Below are 20,466 nucleotides of genomic sequence, written 5' to 3' on the forward strand. Positions count from 1 at the left end.
CCTCTAAGTTGTTCTTGTTCAGTATTTTGGTCACAGCAATGAAAAGCTAACTAAAACACTGAGACATGTCAGAGAATGAAAGGAGATCATTTTATTAATTATACTGGGGCAACAAGAATAAACTAATCACCCTAAATAAAGACATTTTAAAAAAATATGTAAAGATGATCAGCCTTATTGGTTACCAAAGCAAATGGGGCCATCATATGCCCACCAAATGGGTAAAAATTTAAAAATACAACAGTGTCAATGTTAAAGACTTGGAGCAATTGGAACTCATCTCATGCTGTTGTAAGTACATTTTACAATCACTTTTGAAAACAATTTCACATTATCTAGTAAAGATGAACGTGAAGAAATTATTACCCTATGATTCAGTAACTTTACAACTGGAATACTCAAACTTCTTTATGAAAACCTAAAACTATAAATAATACATTGAAATGGGCACCTTTAAATAATAGCTACATTCATCAATATCAATAAGTCTTTCAAACATTTAATTTATTGATAGAAGCAAGTCAAAATACACAGCCATTTATCTGAGTACAAAGGAACTAAACAAGATGCACACTTGGGTGGTGAGACGATAAAAGCATGGGTGTCTGTGTTGGTCAGCTCTCCATTGCTGTAATAAATACCTGAGATAATCAGCTTGGAAAGGTGTTTTTTGGCTCATAGTTTTGGAGGCCTTGGTCCCTGGATGGTTGGGCCCCGTTGCTTTTGGACCTGTGGAGAGTCAACGCGTCATGACGGGAGCAGGTAGAAGAGCAGAGCTGTTCACGCCGGGGCTGGGAACAAAAGGACCAAGGTGGCCTTTGAGGGCACACCCCCAATGTCCTAAAGGCCTCTTGTAGGCCCCACCTCTTAAAATTTCTATTGCCTCCCACACTGAGGACTAAGACTTTACCACGGGGACTTTGGGGAACACATAAGATCCAAACTACAGCAGCAGGATTAATTCTAAAGTTGGGACGGTGGTGGCTCCTTGGGGAGGGAAGACCACAGTAAAGATGCCTTCTAAGGTCTGGAAATTATTTCTTAACCCCAGTGTTGGATATGGATTTATTTATCCCTCAGAGTGGAAAAACACTGTGTTAAGTTAAATGAGGAGAAGGATGGCCATTAGAGCTGCCACCCTCCGGGCTCTTTCTGCCTCTGTGCTTGAGCAAGGCCTTGTAACCAGTTCTGGCTGAAGACTTCTGAGAATAATGATGTGTGTCATTTCCAGGCCAAGAACTTGTTGCCATTGCTGGGCCCATCAGAGCCTTCTTTTCCTCAGGCGTGGTGACTGTCATTGCTCCAGATTGGCAGCTGCTCCATCAGCCTGGAGTGAGGACAGCATGGATTGGGGTCCTCTGCCAACCTGCAATATGTAGAAAGAGCAAGAAATAAGCCTTCATTGTGTTAAGCTACTCCAGATTGTTAGGATGCCATAAACCAGCCTTTCCTAATGACCTAGAGAATGACAGTGGTGGGTTCTTATCTTAATTCCATAAAAGTGGATCATGGAAAGAGTGGAAGAAAGAACATGTCTTTTTTCCACATTTTTGTACATATTGGCGGGATTTGTTGTTACATATTCATATATGATACAATGTAACTATATAATTTGTTCAGTATCACTTGCCAGAACTCCCCCACTCCCTCCCCCTTGGTTCCTTTCCTCTACTGATCTTCCTGTGATTTTTAGGACATCCATCCCCACCTTTCTTTTCCTTTTTCCTCTCTAGCCTCCACATGTGAAAGAAAACATACAATCCTTAACCTTCTCATTTTGGCTTATGTGGCTTAACATGATGATCTCCAGTTCCGTTTGTGAGAAATAGCATTTCTGACCAAGGAAACGTCCCAGTACAAGGGCCTTGAAGTGGGACTGAATTTTGAGGAACAAGAAGAATGCCAGAGGGGAAAGTGGCGAGAAGAGGAGAGATCAGTAAGAAACGTGACCGCAGAGGCTGGCAGAACCCAAGAGTTGTAGACCATGGTCAAGAACTGATGTCTATCCCTAGGCAGCCACAGCTGGGCTTAGGTAGGAGGATGACATCATACAGATCTCATTTTAAAGAGGGTAATTCTTGCTGTTGGGGGAAAGATATAGGCGGAGGGCAAGCACTGACCTACATAGCCCACTTAGCCACCATAGTGAGAGATGGACGGTGGTACCTTGAACTTCAGTGGTATCAGGCAAAGCAGAAGGGGAATTTACCTTTTATTTGTTTATTTTTTATGTGATGCTGAGGATCAAACCCAGTGCTTCACACATGCTAGGCAAGCTCTACCACTGAGCCACCACCCCAGCCCCAGAAGTGGAATTTTTGAAAATGTGTTTTTTAGATGGATCTGACAGAACTTGCAGAAAGATGGGAAATGGAGATTGAAGGAAGGAGAAGGCTCACAGCTGACCTTCATGTTCTGGGTTGACAACTGTATTTAAGATGGGGCCATTTATTGAAAAGGGAACAAATGAGAACAGATTTGAAGACAGCAAGTGGAGGTTGGCTTTGGATATCTATTGGCATCCATGTGTATATGTTCAAAGGAAAAAAAAAAAAACACTAAATAGAAAATGTCACCTCTCAGAGGAATGAGCCAAAGATGTCAATGTTTGGAAGTTAGGATTTAAATGATATTTAAGTCAGGAAATTAGATTAGATCATCTCTAGAGAGGTTATAAATAGCAAAAAGATGTAGCAATGAGAATAACCCAGCCAAATATATGGACATTGGAGTCAAGAGAAGCAAGTGTATTTTGATGCTTTTGAGAGGTTGAGTGAGACACGCGGTGGTGACAGTGTCAGGCACCGGTAGGCCACCAGTGACTTCCACAAGAGAAGCCGTGGTGCAGTTGTGCAATGGAAAGCCAGACAGGGAGAGCTGAGGAAGGAATGGAAAACAATGAAGAAAGAGAGTACAGAGAATTTTCATGTTAAGTGTCACTCTGTGTTTCATGTTAAGTTCCTCTGGAGGAACTCTGGGAAAAAGCGATTGTTTCTTTTAAGATGGGAGATGAGTCTGGTGGAGCCCCAGGAGTGAGGAGCAGATCGATGACACAGGAGATTAGCACGTTCATTCCCAGGAGAAGACATGGGTCTGATCCAAAGATGAGAGATTCTTCTTCCAAGGATGGAAAACACAGGTCTGGGTTGGTTTTATTGGTCAGAGTGTGCCTGGGCATGTGGCAATTTTCATTGACTTGGAGACAAAATAAATGAAATAGAATTTGGTGGAATTGAACAAAGGCTGGAAACTGCATGTTGAAAGGATTTCGTGAAACATCAAATTAATGGAAACCATTAGTCAAACCTTATACAAGTCTTGGTGAATATGGAAACTTAAGGATAAAAAGGAATCCTCTCAGCATGTTAGTAGAAAATAAAGTTTACAAAGGGACAGTTAGGCTGCCCTTCTGGTCTTCCAGGACGAAAGAGCTCCTATCAGATTAATTCTTATGGAAACAACTATAAAAGATGTATGATACCATTTAAAATATCAGGAGAACATGTCACCAGGGCAGGATTAGAGGAACTGATGCCCAAGACGGGAACACTATGAGGTGGAGCCACATTTACCTGGCTTTTCCCTTCACTGCCCTTGCAGTTTGACAGTACTGCTGGGAACAGAGTCCTGTAGAGAGCCGGGAGAGAGAGACTATATAACTTGCATATGTGGGAAATTCAAAAGAATTAATAGATGCATTGTTAAAATTAATAAAAGAATATAAAATCAGTGTTAGAAAGTCAATCTCATTTTTACATATTACAACAACAACAAAAAATAAACAATGGGATTTTTAAAAACCAGGCTGGCTTCATATCCTATTATGATATATAGTATTAGAAAATATAAGAACATTGCCTAATAAGTTTTGAGGGGAGATGTTTATGACCTGGTGAATTTTCCATGAGATAATAGAAAGACAGATGTGCCAGGTGGTGCTGGTTTGAATGGTGAAACGTAGGAGCGCTTCTTGATGGTGGCTATTTTCCATTAAAAGTTACTTGATCCTCTACCTCAGCCACCCACAAGATGAATCAAGATAAAGAACCCATTGTTAGCCCGGGGGGTTCTGAAGGCTAATACAGGAGAATTTCCAGTCAGAGGTCAGCCTAAGCAACTTAGCAAGACTCTGTCTCAAATGAAAAAGGGCTGGACTGAATGATGAAGTTGATCAAATTATGTTAGGGCATGTACGGATATATCACAATGAATTCCACTGTGTTGCATAATGCACCAATTTAAAATATTTTGGAAATTGCCAGAGAGTTAGAAAAAAATTAAAAAGGGCTAGACATGTAGTTCAGTAGTAGAACGCTTCTGTGTTCAATTTCCATAAATGCAAAAAAAAATAAAAAACACTTCATGAATGAGGAAGACATAGTTTGAAAAGAATGGTGGCAGTTAGCATTGGATTATTTGAAAATGAATAATCTGTAAGATACTTTTAAATGCATAACATAGTTTCTAGGCATGTGTGCAAAGTACAACTTTTAGGGTAACAAATGAATCAGAATAGGTCACAGAATTGGAGTGTAGAAGATAATTTTCTTAAATATGACAGTGTTCCAACGGTCACTGGAGAATTATGGACCTAAATGTTTATTTAGCGTTTTATCAAAATGTAATATTCATACATAACTAGGCCCATATAGTAATTATACAGTTCATCAAATGTTCACAAAGTGAGCATACCCTTGCAACTATCATACAGATCAGGCAATAACATGCCAGAATCTGAAGAAGTTAGTATTTTTTAATTAAAAATAATAGCTAGTAGAACAAAATTAAAAGACAGAAACCTCCCTTGTCCAAAAAATAATAATAATAGTGTATTAAAAAGTCACAGTTCTTCTAAGTGAACAGAAGAGGGTGCTCTTGAGCCGTGAAATGCAGTAAGTCTTCTAAGATCTTTATCCTTGCCAGTTATTGCTGGTCTAGGAGAAATAGAACTTTGTCAAATAAATGGGATGTGGCAGACAACATCCAGAGTCATTAGGAAAAGAGAAAAGTAAAAAACATTTCAGCTGGCAAAAATCCCCCCAACTGATAAAAAATTCTGAAGCAGAAAGAAACGGATGAATATTACCAGCCTGACTTAAACTTTTGAGATATGAAAAAGCACATCTAGAATCACAAATTCAAAGATCCAGAGGAGAAATAGATTTTAAAACAGCAAACAAAAACCCAAGGAAAATATAAAATGAGAATCTTGCAGTAATGTTGGCAGAACTTCTTTGGAACCCTCTTTTTGCAAATGGCAACCTTAAATTCCACGCAAAATATTTTTTAAGACTACTTCAAAAAAAAAAAAAAAACTACTTGAAGGCATTAGAGGATAACCAAAAAGAGGCAGGGGTACAAAGGGAACAGACACTTGGTAGAAGAGAATAACAGCAGTGTGTCAGTTTTCCATTCTGATGGCTTTTAACCTTATGTCAGCCCACAGTTGTTCATTCTTCATAGAAGTGACTGAAACTTGGGTGGAAACCCACACTCTCATAGCTTCAAGAATCAAAGGACAGAGTGAGAGGTCTACCACAGATTTAAAGATAGGAGTGGTTGTGTGCTGTGTCCCCCAAAGGTCATATGTCCTAACCCCCAGTACCTTGGAATGTGACCAGGTTTGAAAATAAGGTCAGCAGATACACTAGTTAAGGTAAAGTGTTACTAGAGCAGGTGGCCCCTAATCTAAAATGGTGGGTGTCTAAAAGGAAGCTTGGCACAGGCACTCACAGGGAGAATGAACTGTGAAGACTGGAAGACTATATAGCACCACTTTTTCAGAATCTTACACACATGTAAAACAAGTTTTAAAGAATAAAGAAAACAAACTACACAGGCAGTGTATTAAGTTAAACACACAATAAATATAACATTAAGGAATTTATTGACTTAATAAAAGGCATCACTTGCCGCAGTCCGGCTGCAGCAAAATAACCAGGGGGGTGACGAGCACCTTGTGTAGATTGATACAGCAGGAGTGGGAGCCGTTTATTGTAGGACCAGAGGGGTATATATACATTACACACAGCTTATCTTAATTAACATAAACTAGATACAGCAGTCAACCAATAAGGAATCTCCACACTTAATGGCTCGCTGGCGTTACTTCACAAACCACTCCCTCTGCAAAATGCCAGGCGCCATCCAGACTTGTTTACAGACCTTAACAATCACTCGTTTCCATACTTGAAATAAATAGAAATTGACCTCCTAAAGGAAAAAGACTTCAGGTTGACTCCCAAAGCAAAATCCTTGAATCAGTTGTTCAAAATTTCTAAAAACACATACATAAAGGTGCAGTGGACAACAAGCAATAAGAAAGCAGATTGTGAAAATGAGGCCAGAAGATGTTGCATCTAAACAAAAAAATCTTTAAATGAGACAGCAAAACCCTCACATCAAGAACCATAATTCATGATGATAATATGTTACTTACAAATATATATGACACACGTATCACGGCAATTATCATTATAAATCAAACTTATGGATATAAACGAAGAAATACACAGAACTACACTAAAACTAGGAGATGTCACATTTAGTTCAAGACAGGACGCAGGTTGAAGATTACAGAAAATCTAACCAGCATAATCATGCATTGAATATACATATGTTTAATAAGTATGAAGTTTCCCCTTTCCCCCCATAACAGAGCCCCACATCAAGGGCATGCCAGATATTTCTGCTTTTCTGCCTCAGAGCCCCCCGGATGTCAGATACTCACTGTCAGGAACTGAACGCACAATTCTGATATTGAAGCCTGAAGAACGGTATTTGGAGATGGGGACCTTGGCAGATAATTAGGTTCAGAGGTGGCCCTGAGAATGGGGTATTCATAGTAGGATAAGTGCCCTTACAAGAAGAGGAACACTTCTCAGAAGATGATGTACAATCAATCAACAAATACATGAAAAAATGTTCATCATCACTAGCAATTAGAGAGATGCAAATGAAAACCACTCTAAGATTTCATCTCACTCCAGTCAGAATGGCAGCTATTATGCATACAAACAACAATAAATGTTGGCGAGGATGTGGGGGAAAAGGTCCACTCAATACACTGCTGGTGGGACTGCAAATTGGTGCAACCAATATGGAAAGCAGTATGGAGATTTCTTGGGAAATTGGGAATGGAACCACCGTTTTACCCAGCTATCCCTCTCCTTGGTCTATACCCAAAGGACTTAAAATTAGCATACTACATGGACACAGCCACATCAATGCTTATAGCACCACAATTCACAATAGCTAAACTGAGGAACAAACCTAGATGCTCTTCAATAGATGAATGGATAAAAAAAAGTGGCATATATACACAATGGAATATCACTGAGCAATAAAAGAGAATAAATTCATGGCATTTGCAGGTAAATGGATGGAGAATATAATGCTAAGTGAAATTAGCCAATCCCAAAAAACCAAATGCCAAATGATTTCTTTTAATATAAGGAGGCCGATTCATAGTGGGATAGGGAGCAGGAGCATGGGAGGAATAGACTCTAGATAGGGCAGAAGGGTTGGAAGGGAGGGGAGGGAGCATGGGGTTATTAATGATGGTGGAATGTGATGATCATTATTATCCAAAGTACAGGTATGAAGACACGAATTGGTGTAAATATACTTTGTATATAACCAGAGATATGAAAAATGGTGCTCTATATGTGTAATAAGAATTGTAATGCATTCTGTTGTCATATATAAATAAAAAGTAAATTAAAAACTTTTTTTAAAAGAAGAGATACCAGAGCGTTTGCTGAGTGCTGTCTCACTGCGTCCTGTGAGAACACATTAGATTTCAGCAGGCAAAAGAAAGAGTCAACAATTTTGTAGATACATTTCTAGATTGTGCAGTCTGGAGAACAATGAAGAAAAAAATGAAAAATGAACAGAGCCTCAGAGGAATGCAAGACACCATTAATCACAGCAGTATCACTGTAATGAGAATTGGGGGGAGGGATGAAGAGGAATCATGACTGAAAACTTCCCAATCTGCACGTCCAGTCAATCCAGCAAACCCCAAGAAAGAGAGAGACACACACACAGGATACTTGGTATGACGGCAGCAAGATGGAGGAATGGGAGTTTCCAGCATACAGCCTACCATGCTCACAGATACCTTCACAAGCACTAAGGAACCCAGCTGATGCATCTGTCTGGAGCACAGCAATAAGGAAAGATGCATTTCAGAGGACAGGAAGGACAATTTCACATGACATCAACCCACCCCCAAGCACAACATGGAGAGAAACACCCTCCACCTGAAGGAAGAAGAGTGAAATGAGCACCCATCTCCACTGTGGACCAGGACCACCCAGTGAACCCTGATGGCACTCCAGCTAGACTAACAAAAGGAGAAAAAATATAAATAAAAAGGAAGACATTACAACTGCCTTATTATCTAACAATCCCACTTCTAAGTGTGTACCCAAAAGATATCAGCATCTCAAATGAGGTAACTGCACTCCCATGTTCTTTGCAGTGTTCTTCACAGTAGTCAAAGTGCAGATGCCACCCGAATGTCCATTCACAGATGAACAGGTGAAGAAAATGTGGTCTACTATATACTATTATTCAGACATGAAAAGGAAGGGAATCCTGCCAGTTGTAACAGGATAACCTGAAGGACATTGCAGTGAGTGCAACAAGCCAAACAGACAAATACTGTATGATCTCATTGGTAGAAATCTAAAAAAGGTGAATTTATAGAAGCAGAGAGTAGAATGATAGGTGCCAGGGGCTTGAGAGTGGAGGAAATGGAAAGGTATTGGTCAAAGAATAGAGTTTCACTTATGCAGAATGAATTTAACAGCCCGGTGACCAAGGTAAATAGCACTCTATTGAATATTTGAAGTTTGCTAAGACAGCAGATCTTAAATATTCTCACCACACACACATGGGATGGTGGATGTGTTAATTAAGTTGGTTGTGGTAATCATGCTTTCTGACCACAACTGAATTAAATTAAAAATCAATAATAATAAGTTGGAAAACTTCACATTTGTGGGAAATGTAGGATATTAACTTCAGAGGTTGTGGAGTAAAGGGTTTATAGGAACTCTATCATTTTGCAACTCTTTTATAACTCCAAAAGTGTTCCAAAATAAAAGTATATTTTTTAAAAAGCCACTGAAGACAAACCACAGATTGGGTGAAAAAGGAAAATAGACTCTAGATAAATAGAGATCTCTAGGCTTTATAAAGAACTTACATCCAGAATTTATTTTTTTAAAAACTCCTACACGGGCTGGGGATGTGGCTCAAGCGGTAGCGAGCTCGCCTGGCATGTGTACAGCCCGGGTTCGATCCTCAGCACCACATACAAACAAAGATGTTGTGTCTGCCAAAAACTGAAAAATAAATACGGAAATTCTCTCTCTCTCTCTCTCTCTCTCTCTCTCTCTCTCTCCCCGGAAAAAAAAAAAAAAAAACTCCTGCAACTCAACCATAAAAGACAATCCAAATAAAATTGGATAAACTATTTCATAAAAAATTCAAATAAAATTGGATAAACTATTTCATAAAAAATATAGGAGTGGTCAGTAAACACATAAAAAGTCATTCAACATCCTTATTAATCAGGGAAATGTAAATTAAAACCACAAGGTACCACTTCACACATATTAGAACATAGAGTTTAAAATGGCACAACAGCTTTGAAGGTTTCCATAATTTTTTATAAAGTTAAATATCTACCAACCATAGGACCATGAAATTCGACTCCTGAGTGCCTCCCCAAGAGAAATGAAATGTATCTTTACAAAATTACTTTCACACAAATATTTATGTTATATTTATTTGGCTCTTACCCATAAGATCCAAAACCTGAAAATAATCTAAATGTTTAACAGGCAAATGGAGAAATGGTAATATGGTATTCATCAATAAACAGGAATGGTTACTGATCTAAACAGCATGGGTGAATCTCAAAAAGTGTATTAGGGTTCTCCAGAGAACCAGAACCAATAGAAGATACAGATTAAATTAAATTAGATTAGATTCAATAGATATAAAGAGAGACAAGAGAAAGAGAAAGATATTTATTATGGTAATTGGCTCATATGGTTATGGAGGCTAAGAAATCCCACCATCTGCCATCTGCAAGCTGGAGAGTTGGAATGCCTAGAAATCTGGCCAGGGGGCAGCGGGTGCCACAGGAGTTCCAAAGTCTAAGGGCAGGAGAAAATGGATGTCCCAGCTCAAGAAGGGAGACAGAATTCAGAATTCATTCTTCTTTGCCTTTTTATCCTGTCTGAACCCTCAACAGATGAGATGATGCCCACCCACATTGGTGAGTGTGGATCTTCTTTACTCTGTCTACCAAATCCTGTGGTAACCTCTTCCAGAAATATCCTCATGGACAGGCCTAGAAATCACATTTTATCACCTACCTGCCCATTCCTTACCCCAGTCAACTTGACACATAAGATTAATCATCACGCACATGCCAAAAGAGAAAGTCAGATGTGTGTGATCCCATTTGTTTGACATTCAAAAACAGGAAAACCAATCTCTGCTGGTAAAAATCAGAGTATCATCTGCTTGGGGTGGGAGAGAATTTACTAGAAAGTGGTATAAGGGAAATTTGGAAGAGGATGATGTGTTTCTTCATCTGGAAGTTAGTTTGTCAAAAGTAACTGAAATGTGTTCTTTACATCTCTGCAGGGTACTACTATACATATAAACCATACTTCCAGTAATATTGAGTTTAAAAAGAAATTCATGCAACTAAATAAAATTTCTGATTACTAAATAAGCCAATTTTTAATTTTTTATTTTATTTATTTAATTGATTTTATTTTTAAAATACATGACAGTGGAATGCATTACAATTCTTCCAATTTTTTAAATGGATGTTTATTTCTCCCATCCTTATGCTTTTTTTTTTTTTATTAGAGAAGGCATCTACAATTAGGGACATATTGATTACAAAACCTGTAATTTCAGAGGCCCGTTGTGACCAAAAGAATGCAACTTTATAAATATAAGTTAGGCAAGAATTAAAATATTATTTAAAGTGATAAAATAACTATAGTAAGTTATAAAAATTTAAAGAGCTAACAAACATCACCTAATGTTTTTATTAGTTACTGCCTGACAAACCTGTATAATATTTTTTCCTATAGATTTTAGTTTTGGTTGTATGCTTTTTGATCACCCGTTTATGTGACAGTCATTTTGTAATACACTTTCTATGGAAATATAACTCATTCTTCCAACATAGTTGGTTAAAAAAAAATTTTCTTTTTGGAATGATTGGCTGTTGGGATGAATAAAAAGTTTATCTGCAGAAACTGTTGTTTGAGGTTGTGCTACAGATTTATACTATGGGAACAGTCTTTTATGTGATTGCCATAAAAATGTATGCTAAACTTTAAATACATTCCTGGTAAAAGAATGCTTTAATTTTGCCTAGGAATCTATGAGAATCAAATCCTGAACTTGTAATAAATGTCTAACAAGACATATGAGAATTCCCTGTGGACTAACTTCTGCTTCCACACATTCCAAAACTTGTTCTTGTGCCACTACAAACATAATATTGGTACTGGGCACACAATCCTTTTTCAACAGGACCATGAGCCCACACCCTATGCCCTGATGTGGGGTGAGTTGTCTCCTGTATCAGGCTTCCCAGTAATCACTAACTCAACAGAAATGGCAGCAAATCACATAAATATATTCTAAATGAATCCCAACTAAATGAATCCTCAGCTTCACTTCACCTTCACCAAATCCAAGGTCACTGTTATGGTTTAGATGTGAGGTGTCTCCCAAAAGTCCATGTATGAGACAATGCAAGAACGTTCAGAGGTGAAATATTAGATTATGCAAGCCTTAACCTAATCAATGCATGAATCTACTGATGGAGTAGCTAAATGGAACCCTAACTGTAGGCAGGTGGGATGTGGCTGGAGGAAGTAGGTCACTGGTGGTGTGTCTTTGGGATTTATATTTTGTCCCTTGAGAGCAAAGCACTCCCCACCCCAACTCTCTCCTTCCTGGCTACCATGTCCTAAGCTGCTTTCCTCAGCCACACCCTTGCACTATGATGTTCTGCCTTTCCTTAGGCACAGAGCTGTGAAGGTGGCTGACCATGGACTGAGACCTCTGAAACCATGAGTCAAAATAAATTTTCCCTGTTCTGTGTTGTTATTATCTGGTATTTTTGTCACAAGAAGCATGTGACCAAGGGTAAGCTGAGGAAATAGCACCCCTGACTGTGGTTTAAATAAATAGCACTTTTACAAATTCTGTAGAAGCATATGACATTTGCAGGACCTCTTTCCGGGTCCCTGGAAAGGGTCTGTATAAGTGTGTGGTTCTTAAGATTACTTTCCTTTAAATGGGTTTTCTGTCTCTAATCCGTTGCTAATGTGGGCACCTCTTGAAATCATGCTCCTCTCATTCTAGTTATGCAGTAAACCTCAGATGTTTCCCTTTCCTCCAAGAAACTCAGGCCTGTGTTTGATGAAGGGGTTGTCCAGTTCCTACCCTCCCCACCGAAAAAATGCATGAACAGGTCTTCCAGCATTTATCTTTTCTTGCCATTCATCATTCAGAGGATGCTAAAGGAAGCAAGCCCAGGTGTAGTACTTGCACTGACAAACCACAGCGCCCTCTGCAGGAAATGGAGACCATTCTTGAGACAAAGGGACTCAAGGAAACAATGTTGGTGATTTGGGTCTCCAAGGTTTTGCTCAATATCACCCATTATAGCGAGAGATGAAAGGGGAAAACAGCTAGGCAGAAACTTCAAAGGTATATAGAGAGGTACATGGGCATGGAATCTAGAAAGTCACTCATTCTTCCTGTGAAATATCTGCATGGAAAACTGCAGTCTTTTTTTTTTTTCCTGTGATGAGTATAATTTCTTTATGTCACAAGAAGAGAATTTGCTGCTTCAGACCCTTCTGGTGCAAACATAGAACAAATGTTGTACATAAATTAATGAAAACATATAAAAATCTGGTTCTAATCAGCTCTGATGTCCTTGGAGAGTCAGTGTGTTAGGATGCAAGTGCACCAGACAAGTCCAGCAGCCCTGGGTTTTGGTCGCTGCTCTTTCACTTGCCTCTTTTCTAACCTTGGGTATGTTAATTAACCTCTCTGGGCCTCAGTTTCTCATTTGTAACATGTTGGTAGTAGTACATACCTCACTGGGTTGTTGTAATGATCAAATGGGATCATAGGTGAAAATATGTGGAATAATGTGTCACACAGTGAATATATTTTAACTGTTGTGGTCATTGTTATTATATGGTTTAGAACTTGGGCTAATGATATAACCTTTCCAATATGCAATTCTATCTTACAAATCTTTTAAGGATTGGAGATAATGAGTCTATAATTATTATATTTGAGACGCTTATGTTCTTTTTTTTCTTAATTTTTTTGTAGTTGTAAATGGACAGCATGCCTTTATTTTATTTGTTTATTTTTTTATGGGGTGCTAAGGATCGAACCCAGTGCCTCACACATGCGAGGCAAGCGCTTTGCCACTGAGCTACAGCCCCAGCCCAGAGATGCTTATATTCTTAAGAACAGAAAACCCTGTAATAAATAAATAACCCCGTTATTTAGGATGGAGAGAAAGCCATGAAATGTGGCCTGGACTGGCTAAAGAGAGGCATGAAGTGCACAGATGTTACTGTTGATCCCTCACCAGCTGTCTCCAACTGGAGACATTTGACAAGGGAGAAGCCGGCAGTGAAATAGGACATAAATTTTTGAAGACCCATGTGGTAGCCAGCTTCCAAGACAGTCTCCAAATGCCCCCTGGTATTTACACCTCTGTGTAATTGTATCAGGATTGTATCAGGGTTGAGCTCTGTGACCAAGAGAATGTGGTAGAGGCACATCACTTTTTAAATTGAGCTGTAATTCACATGCATAAAAGTCACCCATTTAAAATGTCCAGTTTTGTTTTAGTGTAATTCACAAGTTGTGAAGCCACCACCATTATCTAATTCTGAACAATTTCATCACCCCACAAAGAAATCACACCTCACCCTCCTCTTTCTTACAGTCACTGATAACCACTAATCTGCTTTCCGCTTCTATGGATTTAACTGTTCAGGACTTTTTGTGCAAATGAATGCATGCAATAAATAGCCTTTTGTATCTGGCATATTTCATTTAGTATAATCCATGTTGTAGCATATATTATAAGCACTTTATTCCTTTTATAGCTGAATATTATTCTGTCAGATGGACACACCACATTTTGTTTATCCATTTATTAGTTAATGGACATATGGGCTGTTTCCTCCTTTTGACTATTGTAAATAGTGATCCTGTGGACTTAATTCATTTTATTCTTTGCTGTTCATCTACTTAGTGTTTAGGACAGTGAATTTTTCAGATTTCTTTTTCTTTTATTATTTATTTATTTATTTATTTTGCTGCTCATTAATAGCTTAATTGTACCATGATTGGAAGCTGGGTATTGCCACTTTTTCAGTAAAATTTCTTTGTGGCCTAGTACCTGGTCAATTGTGAAAAATTTTCACAAGCCCTTAAAAGCAAGATGAATTTTTGGCTTCAGGTGTGGAGTTGTGTATTTCTTAATCAAATATAATTTTTAAATTATCTCAGTCCTATTTGACTGCAGGCAACAGAAAATTCAGACTGGCTTAAGTAGTAATGAAACTTACTAGCTCATATAACCAGAAGCCCAGAGATGTGGTAGGCCTCCAGCCGACCTAGCCAGGGCTCCAGTGCCAGACAATCCCTGCGATGCTCCTGGGCTACCCTCTCCTGCTCATGGAGTTCAGGAGGTGCTTTGCAAAGTGGCCGTGCAGTTCCATAACTGAGTTCCACACAACAGCATCCAGAAGAGACTGTGCCTTTTAAGGAAGCTTTTTCCAGAAACCTCATTAAATTTCCCCACTTGTTAGCAATAAGTCAGGTTATTTGGCCATGTGTGTTCCTGGGTAACCACGGGTAATACTGCGCAGTACCTGGCATCCGCCTGGCTTCAGAAACAATCATGGGCAAGCCAGATGAGAAGGTCCCGATGCGGGTCACACAGCGAGGGCCTACTCCTGAATGCTGGATGGGATGAATCCCTCCATCACCACCAGCTTTACCCCAACCCTGGCTCCCACTCCCTGGGGAGGATTAAAGCAATATTGGAAAGACACCCACAATGCTTGGTTCACTGGCTTTCTAAACCCACTTATCTATCATGATTCTCCAACAGGCCAATTAAGGTCTTTCTCTCCATGGTGCTTTTGGATTTTAAAACTCGTTTAGATGTTTTATTGGGTAACTAAATGATCAAGACTACTGTGTCTTTACTGTAATGGCAAGTTTGCCTCAATGGATGCTCTTTGCCTTTAACTCACCATGGCTGATATTGAAACCCTGCTCTCTCTAATTTGCCTTTATGATATTTTCTATCCTCTTATTTTCAGCCTTAGAAGTCACTTTGTTTTAAATGTGTCCTTTATAAATCATTCCGTTTTCTGTTCCTGTGTATTACTTTCTTTATATGGAAAAATTGATCCCACATTATTGATACAGTGCACTAAATATTCCTGTACCTCAGATTTGGATTTATATTGGATTCCAACTTTGAAAAATAAGAAAATGAATATAATTCTGTGTTTTGCCTGATCATACACCTTTTCATCCCCAAGGCTGGCTAGTCAATGTTACTGTTATACCTTTAAATAATACACTAATATTTCTCATGCTGATTTTCTGGCTTTGGACAGTGTCTGTTTGACATGGAAGGTGAGGACATTGGCCTGTGTACTCGCCCTCCCCCCTTCTATACCTTTCTATCATCTTATTTTAGATAAATTATTTTTCTAACTTGAGATTAAAACTTTATCTGCTATTTTCTGATAATTCCCTCAGCTGGTTGGCCTTAATTTTGCATTTAGTAGGTTTAATACCAGCAGCTATTTTTTGAACCAAATTTTCTATTTGCCATTTGAACTTCAGTCTCTAATAAATTATTCAAGAAATACACCAGGCAACTAAATTTGAAAATATCTGCCTTCAAATCTGGATAAAAATTTGATTAAAAATATTCACTTTTTTATACTGTCTAAAATACCAAATGCTGCCAGATAGAAATATGAAGCCAAACTGATTCTCCTTTAAAAATTCCTTAATTTTTCCCCCCTGATACCCATCAAATTTATTGTGTCTGACATCTTGGAAATCTTTGTGAACATGTTTTCATTTATTATGGTTAAAAATCTAGGATTCCTCATTGTATGTTATTTCCCCCCCCCCCCTTTTCTTTTTCTTCAGCACTGGAGATTGAATTCAGAGCCTGGTGAATGCTAGAAAAGTGGCCTACCACTGAGCTGCACCCCAGCCCTTTTTGTTTTGAGACATGATCTTGCTGAATTGCCCAGGCTGGCCTTAAACTTGGAATTCTCCTGCTTCAGCCACAAACTTGAGATCTTCCTGTAAGAGAGATCTTCCTGTAAGCCTCCTGTAAGAGCTGGAACTACAGGTGTTCATCAGCACACCCAGCTGAATGGTAGGTTCACCTCTAACTCTAAGAAACTGTCAAGGTATTTTCCCAAGTGGCTACACCATTTTATGTTTCCAATAGCAATATATGAATAACACTTGATATTGTTCTATTTTAATTATAGTGTTCTGTTAGGTATAGTGTCTCATTGTGATTTTTAATTTGCATTTACCTAAGATGTTAGGTACCTTTTCATGTGCTTATTAACCATTTCTTGGTCTTCCTTGGTAGAAATGGGTATTCAAATCTATTGTTCATTATTTAATTGTACTGGTTGTATTCTTGATTTACAGGAGTTCTTTATATATTATGGCTACAAATGCTTTATCATATATAATTTTAATATATTTTTTCAGCTTTTTATTTTTTTTCTTAATATCATTTGAAGAGCAGTAGTTTTGATGAAGCCTGTTTTTAAAAACTTGTTCTTTTAGGGCTCATAATTTTGGTGTCATATGTAAGAAACCTTTACTCAATTCAAGACCACAAAGATTTTCTTCAAAGTGTTTTAGAAGTTTGTAATTTTAGCTTTCCCATTTAGATTTATGATCTGTTTTGAATTAATTTTTACATGCTGTGGGTTAAGAGTCTAAGTTTATCTTTTCCCCTTGGAGTGATTGGAAGCTCTGTTCAGCCGTGGGCCACTGGGCCTTTTCTGCCGGTGGTCACCGTTCCGCCTACCTGGCAGGCGCGGGGGGTGGGGGGCGGCTCTGCCCCTCAGCAGGCCGCTGGGCCTGCTCTGTGGATGGTCACAGTTCTGTCTACCTTGCTGCGCAGGGGGAGGGGCGGCTCTGCCTCTCAGCAGGCCGCTGCTCCTCTTCTCAAGGGTTTTTTTTGTTTTTAATCTTATTTTTTTTTTTTTGGTGGGGTTCTTTTTTTTGTCTTTTTTGGAACTGGGGGTCGAACCCAGGGCTTTGCAAATGCAAGGCAGACGCTTTGCCACTGAGCTACATCCCAGCCCTATCTTTTCCCCTTGGGACTATCTGTTGTTGAAAAGGCTGTGTTCCCCTGCCGCAGTCTGGCTGGGCACAAAATCACGAGCCACTCACAGCCTTGTAGATTCAAACAGCAATTCTTTATTCCCTCACACCGGCACTCTCCAAACACGTTCTGGGGGAAATCCACGTTCTGGGCAAAATCCCAAATACTCTCTGAATCCCAGGAGAACTCAACGGGAACTCAACGGGAACTCAAGGAGCAGGCGCGCCTGAGGCAGCAGGATACGCCCTATTCCCAGCAGGGTACACCTTAAACCTGGAACCGCCCTAAACCCAGATTGTCCTAAACCGGGAACGCCCTAAACCCGATCCGCCCTAAACCCGGATCCGCCCTGGTCCTTGAGCAAGGTCACCTTACATGCAATGACACTGCAAATGACCTGGGTCATGCCATGCGTCATTCTTACTTAGCAATGGCCCTCAGCATTCCCCCATTCAATTGACTTGACATCTTTGTTGAAAATTGGCCAAAAAAATAAACGTTTTATTTCTAGTGATTCTCAAACCTATCTTATTAATATCTACATCTACCCTTACACTAAAACTACCTGTGTAGTAAATTTTAAAAACACACAACCACTCCACTGTCCTTGTATTTTTGCCATTTCATGTCCTTTGCACTCTGTATATGTTGGGAAGAGCTTGTGGGGTTTTTAGAATGTTTACTGCTGGGAGGGAGATGGTATTACACAGAATGGATTGCCTTCTTAACAACTTGGAGTCTTCCAGTTCTTGAACATACAATGTCGTCCCATTTAGTTAACTCTTCTTCCACTTATCTTAGCAATGTTTACAATTTTCAGGGTGTTGGTCTTAGAATAAATTTGTTCCTAAGTATTTTATTCTTTTTGATAACTATCGTGAAAAGAATAGTTTTCTTGATTTCATTTTTAAAGTGTTTTTTGCTAGCATATAGAAATACAATTGGTTTTTTAAAAAATATTGATACTGTGTCCTGAACATACTGAGCTCATTTATTACTTCTAATTTATTTTGGTAGGCTCTTCAGAATTTTCTCCACAAGGAAGCTTGTCATATGGGAATAAATACTTCCTTTTCAACCTGTGTGCTTTTAATTAATTTTTATGTGTTTATTGCTTTGATTAGTACAATATTAACTAGAGATAGCAAGAGGAGACATTCTTACCTTGTGTTTGATTTTGATGTTAATGGCTGGGCGTGGTGGCCCACACCTATAATCCCAGCTGCTCCAGAGGCTGAGATAGGAGAAATGCAAGTTCAAAGCCAGCCTCAGCAACAGGAGGCACAAAGCAACCCTGTCTGTAAATAAAGTACAAAATAGGGTTGGGGATGTGGCTCAGTGGATGAATTCCCCTAAACTCAATCCCTGGAACCCCCCCAAAAAATGTCATGCTACCTATAGCCAGGAATGGTGGCACACACCTGTAATCCCTGCTACGCAGGACACTGAGGCAGGAGGATCTTAAGTTTGAGACCAGCCTCAGCAACTTAACAAGACTCTTGTCACAAAATAAAATAAAAGGGCTGAGGCTGTAGCTCAGAGGTAGGAGTGCCACTGGGTTCATTGCCCAGACCACTAAATAAATAAATAATAATGTCAACTGCACCTTTTGGTGGGGAGGGGTAGGAGGCTGTTTGTGAGGTTCCCTTCTACTATTTTGTTGAGAATTTTTATGAATGATTGTTGCTATTTCTATTAAGATGATCATAATCTTGTCCTTTGTTCTATCTGTGTGGTGTATGAAGTTATAGGTACACCTTGGAGAAATTGTAGGTTTGGTTCCAGATCGCTACATTTAAGCAAGTATCACAATAAAGTGAGTCACACATTATTTTTTTGTCTTCTTAGCACATGTAAGTTATGCTTATTCTACTTTGTGGTTCATTAAAAGTTCAATAGCAGGGGCTGGGGCTGTACCTCAGTGGTAGAGTACTTGCCTAGCATGTGTGAGGCACTGGGTTCCATCTGAGCACCACATAAAAATAAACAAATAAATAAAGGCATTCTGTCCATCTACAACTACAAAAAAAATTGTTTTTAAAAACGAGTGCAATAGCATTATGTCTAAAAACAATGTACAGGGCTACCAGCCACTCACTGATCAGGTTGGTGGCTGCTGAAGGCTGGGTGGCTGTGGCAACTTTTTAAAATAAGACAGGACGGTTTGCCACGTTGATTGACTCTTCCTTTCAGAAAGATTTCTCTGTCACCTGTGATGCTGTTGTTACCGCTGTTGACCGGTGACGAGTCCTTGCTTCCCCAATGTTGAAGGATAACACCAGAGAAGCACGCGGAGGCAAGGACAGAGTGGAAGGTAGAGGCTTTATTAAAGGACAGCAGAAAAGACTTCTCCGGAGGAAGAAGGGGACCCAAGAGATGGAATCCGTGGAAGTGCGGTTGTTTCCCCTTTTTATAGTTCGTTCAGTGATGGAATGTAGGTGGGAAGGCCCGAGGGGTGGGACACAAGTGGGGCAAAGAAGTCATCTTCATTAACATTTCTTTGGGATGGGCTCTGGGCCTTGGGCTTTTCCCGGACTTCATTAACATTCCAAGAGTTGTTCTGCTTTTCCTGGAATTCATTCTTAACATGGCCTCCATTTTGGATCTTACTCAATATTAGACCCGATTTACCTAACTACACTGACTACCTAACTTTAAATCTGGCTTCACTGTTTGATACCACTTTGCCCTCAGTAGAACATCTTTCAAAAGTGGAGTCTCAAATCCTGCAGCTGCTTTCCCAGCCAAGTTGATGTCATATTCTAAATGCTCTGTAGTCATTTCAACAGTATCAATAGCATCTTCACCTGGAGTAGATTCCACCTCAAGAAATCACCTTCTTTGCTCATCACCGGAAACTGCTCCTCACCCCTTACGATTTTATGATATGATTGCAGCAATTCAGCCATCACTTTAGACTCCACTTCTAAATCTAGTTCTTGCTGTTTCCACCATGTCTGTAGTTGCTTCTTCCACTGAAGTTT

The sequence above is a fragment of the Marmota marmota genome, unplaced genomic scaffold (genome assembly GCF_001458135.2).
Source record: "Marmota marmota marmota unplaced genomic scaffold, marMar, whole genome shotgun sequence".
Classification (NCBI taxonomy): domain Eukaryota; kingdom Metazoa; phylum Chordata; class Mammalia; order Rodentia; family Sciuridae; genus Marmota; species Marmota marmota.